The sequence below is a fragment of the Athene cunicularia genome (assembly GCF_003259725.1).
Source record: "Athene cunicularia isolate RWA chromosome 1 unlocalized genomic scaffold, athCun1 chr1_part2, whole genome shotgun sequence".
Classification (NCBI taxonomy): domain Eukaryota; kingdom Metazoa; phylum Chordata; class Aves; order Strigiformes; family Strigidae; genus Athene; species Athene cunicularia.
Window position 1 is genome coordinate 17,030,523 of NW_020799092.1, and position 4,309 is coordinate 17,034,831.

Genomic DNA, 4,309 nt, shown 5'->3' on the forward strand with positions numbered 1-4,309 from the left:
TTTTTTTTTTTTTTTTTTTTTTTTTTTTTAATGGCAGCTGTAGATTTTACACTAGGTTTTATGATGGGCTATAATTTTTTAACAAAATAAATATGCAGCTGGTGAACAGATATTAGCCAGGCAACAGTCAGCTTCTGTCCTGAAAAGGCCAATTCAGGTACGACGTTTGATAATGTTCATGTGGAAAGGGTGTGTATGGTAATACCGGGGAAGGAAAACAAACAGGATGGAGCATACTCCATCATGCTGACAAAGACCTGGATTGTACATGCTGGGGTGCAAATAGGATTGTTTGCATATTCAGCTGACTCTATCTTCCCTTTTCCCCATCCACGAGTATTGGCGGTGCCTGAGCTCCTTGGGGAGCTGTTTGAGTTGGGGGGACAAATGTGCACGGGGGAGGGGGGCAAAGGAGCACATGGAAGAGGTCTGCAAGCAGAGGGGGTGCTGCTTTGGGGGGCTACAGTGGAAAGGGGCTAGCTGGTGAGATAAAGATCCGGGGGTGGGGTTTATTGGACTGAATGTAGGAAGCTAAAAGTGAGCTTGTCTGACAGCTTTCCTTTTATATCCCTCACATGCAGCTCATCCCATCCCAAACTAGACAGCAAACAACACATCTGAATCATGCTCCAGTGCAAAGTAAAGGTCCTGGGTTTGATTTTTTTTTTTTTTTTTCCTTTTTCCTTCTCTCAGCTGTCAAGAATAAAGCTGAACTGAGGGGGAAAGGAGCATTTATCCCCAGTGGGTAAATAGAGGAAAGCTGAAATGAAGGATTTTCTCCAGCCATAGCGCTCCCCAGGCGACAAACCCCACCTCTGAGTTTCCAGTAAACGTATCGGGACTACAAAGCAAACAAATCAAGAAATGTCAAGGTGTATTTACTCTCCTGTTAACCTGCTGCTCTGCACCCTCTCTGGCACACGTTGGCAACATGCCAGGGTGCACCCCGATGCTGTGTCCTGGGAAGGGGGCACAGCTGCGAGCCCGGCTGGGGAGAGGTGACTGAATGAGGATGTGGCTCACATCTCCCACTCTCCAGCCATCACAGCATGGAAAAGGGGTGATAGAGGGGATCCCATATTGGGAATAGTGGTGCTTGGGGGCTGTGCCAGCCCTTTGCACTGTCTGCTCTCAGTGAGGCAGAAAACTGGTTGTAAAGGGGAACTCACACACACCTGTTTGCAGCTGAAGCCAGAGGAGGCTTATGTTAGAGGTCACCGGGACTCGACTGCTGTTCAATATTGGCTGCGAGTGAGATGGGTTTCCTGAATGCCATGTTTTACTTGTTGACATATCCAGAACCTCTGGGAAAACCTTTTTCAAATAAGCTTGTCTTCAAGCTTTTTGCAGGTCTTTTTTTTTTTTTTTTTTTTTTTTTTTTTGGCAATCACAGCATTTTGATGAAGTTGCCTCTTTTAGCCTCTTGCTTCATAGCACTTGGCCTTCCTGAAGAATCAAGGAAACACTGATAAATTGAGTGTAGGAGACTTGCCTGCTGTTCCTTTCCCCGTCTAGTGTTCCTCCATGCGCTGCCCCCTGAGCGTGTCCTGCCCCTAGTCGCTCTGCTAACTTGTCTCTACTTATAACACTGTATAGAAAACACAACCAGGCGCTTTTTGCTCTGATTAAAATCATGCTGTGTAAAAGAAAATACAAATTAGCTCTGGCCTTTGGGTTCCTGACAAGTTTCCAGGGCCCACTTTCAGCACCACAGAGATTGTGTAACTCTGCATCCTCCATGCAGTGACGTCCCCCATCCGTCATGAGCTGGGCTGGCTGCTGCACATCCAGGCTCAGCTCTTAATACTTCAAGCAGCTTTTAGCACTGAAGGAGGAAGAGAGGTTGCCAGCAGCCGGGTGAAATGCAGGAACTTGATTTTTCTTGCTAGGGGACAATGATGTGGGAAGGGATAAAAGGAGGAGGATTTCCTGGGTAATTCCCCAAATCCTGATGCTTGTGCCAATACCTCTCGGTAAGCCCAGTGCAGAGAGAACTAATGTTTCAGATTAACACCTGAAGGAAAGGAAGAGTACGGTAGTATCTTACATAAACCATGGCTTAAGTTTGCCAGATCTTTAATGCAATGAAGCACAGGGAAATTTCCTGCCTCCTCCAGGGATTCAAGCCAGGTACACTACATTACACCATTTAGGAGCTGCTAACAGAAGGGCTGAGGCTGCAGCTATTGCATCAAGTTTTCAGCAAAAACCTTTAAGTCTCGTCAACTTCCTCCAAGGACTCTGAATCAAACACTGTCCAGACCCGCAAGTGAACAAGTTGCAGATGACATCGCTGGTTCGAAACAGCGCGTGGGCATGACGTGGGCGAATGTTCCCTGCACTGGGTGTTTTCTAAAGGTCTCTGAAGCATGAGGCATGACTGAATGACTTGTGTTTTCTTTAAATGACGAGTGGGTGAATCCTGAATCGTTGGGCTGTATTTTTGTTAGGTGTGTGTGGGCTGACAACATGACTCAGTATTTTCTCCGCAGATGCAAAGATCATATTGCCAATTCTGGGTATGCTTCGGGCAGTTTCATGCAGAGAACTGGAATGCTTTTTTAGTCTGGAGCTTTGCTTTTTGGCAGCTTTAAGTCTCTAGATGTGAAAATAAATAAGTAATTTTAAAAATGAATGCTTTTTCCAAATGTACAAAAATACACTGAAGAAATGACCAAACATGGGGAAATTACCTCTACCCCCATGCTTTCCCCACAATTTATCTGATTATTTTCATGTTATTCTGGAAATGTCCAATAATGTCTGATTGTTTTTTTCTGATTCTCCCTAGTCTTGATTGCTCCTGGGCCATCTCTTTGTCTAATGAGTATCATCTCTGATATTTCTTTAACCAGCTGTGCCTTGCCAGGTGAGAGCCACTGAACTCAGACTGATGGGTGTGAGTTCTCCCCCTGTTCCCAAGAGACAAGTAGGCATATTTGTGTGTACATGTATGTGGTTCCACCAGTACCCAGAAGTGACGGAAGTCCCAGAAAATTTCCCTTTCTCCCTTCTGGCAACCTCCCTGCCCTGCTTCCCCTTCTTTATTCTTCCTGAATGCCACGTACAGTGTATGGCATGTGCTTTGGGAGATGCACAAAGCCAGGTGTGGACTGTGGATGCTTTTATTGTGCAATGATGAATGCTGTCTTCTCCCATCCTCTCCTCCCTGCTGCTGAGCAGAGTGCTGCTAGTCATGTCCTTGATAAGAACAGGTTGCTTGCCAAGGACCTTACCTCTAGGGTAAGCCCAGCATCCTAGAGCCACCAATGAACCATTTTTCTCTGCTGATACCAGCCCTCAGTCCACCATGAACCATGCTGAAGATCTAGGAACAGCTAGAAAATACTAGACTTCTGAGTACAGGATGTTGTATGGCAAAGGTTATCTTTTGGGAGATCAGAAGATGATGTGCCTATAGATGTATTCAGTAGAGCGTGCAGTGTGAAATTAATTCCATAGACCCTGTTTTCTTGATCTCTAACAGTAACTTTAACCACAGAAAAATTCCCACACTCAACCCCCTAGCAATGGCCTTGGCTAATGTGACCTGGACTTAGCACCATGACCCAAACCCCACTGTGATCCTGACTCGATAGTGGCCCGTACAACAGTGAGCCATACCTGACCATAGCTGACTATAAGCCATATGCACAAGCATGTACTATAGTCCTAGGGGATTGCATTATCTTCCTATCATTCTAGTTCTTCAGTTCTAAAGCCTAGTCCCCATGCCTGACATTCTCTCTAGCCTCCGCTGCCCACCCATGGCAGTAATTCACCCCAAACTTTAGGTCGAGGACATATCCCCCCAGACCTAGTAGAAAGCTACTTGATTTGGTTAGCTCTAGTGCCTTTGTATTCCTATCCAAAAAAGACAAGAACTGGGTACCAGTCCTTATCATATCTATTCAATCCTCATGTTATTTATGAATAAGCCTATACCTTCAGCCCTTGCTACCCCAAAGCCTGATTCCAGCCTTAACCATAAACTATCAACCAACACTCCTCCAAACATAACCCGAAGCCTTCTGCCTCGCTGGGTACCAGCACTCGGGCTTGCCCGGAGGGGCAAAGGAGGTGGTGCTCTTTAGTCCTGGGTGTCCCACTCCCAAACCCTGACTTTAGTGTCTACAGACCTGACGCTCTTTATGTACTGGTCCGTACTTCTGAACACCAGAACCATTGACTCCACTAGCCTCAGCCCTCATGACTGTGTTTCTGTTTCTAAGGCCTTTGCTGGAGTCCAGGCTGGGGACAGCCAGTGGGACTTGTGCAGGCCACATTTTAGTCTGTCTCTTATACACAT

The 4,309-nt window shown here is 46.1% G+C and overlaps 1 long non-coding RNA gene across 1 annotated transcript in view; it reads left to right on the plus strand.

The window, feature by feature from the left end:
* LOC113475851 overlaps positions 1–4,309 on the plus strand; it is a 24,874-nt gene that overhangs the window by 19,432 nt on the left and 1,133 nt on the right. The window contains exon 2 of the long non-coding RNA XR_003397631.1: positions 2,792–2,869. This is a non-coding gene — a long non-coding RNA (uncharacterized LOC113475851). The remainder of the gene's footprint in view (positions 1–2,791; positions 2,870–4,309) is intronic.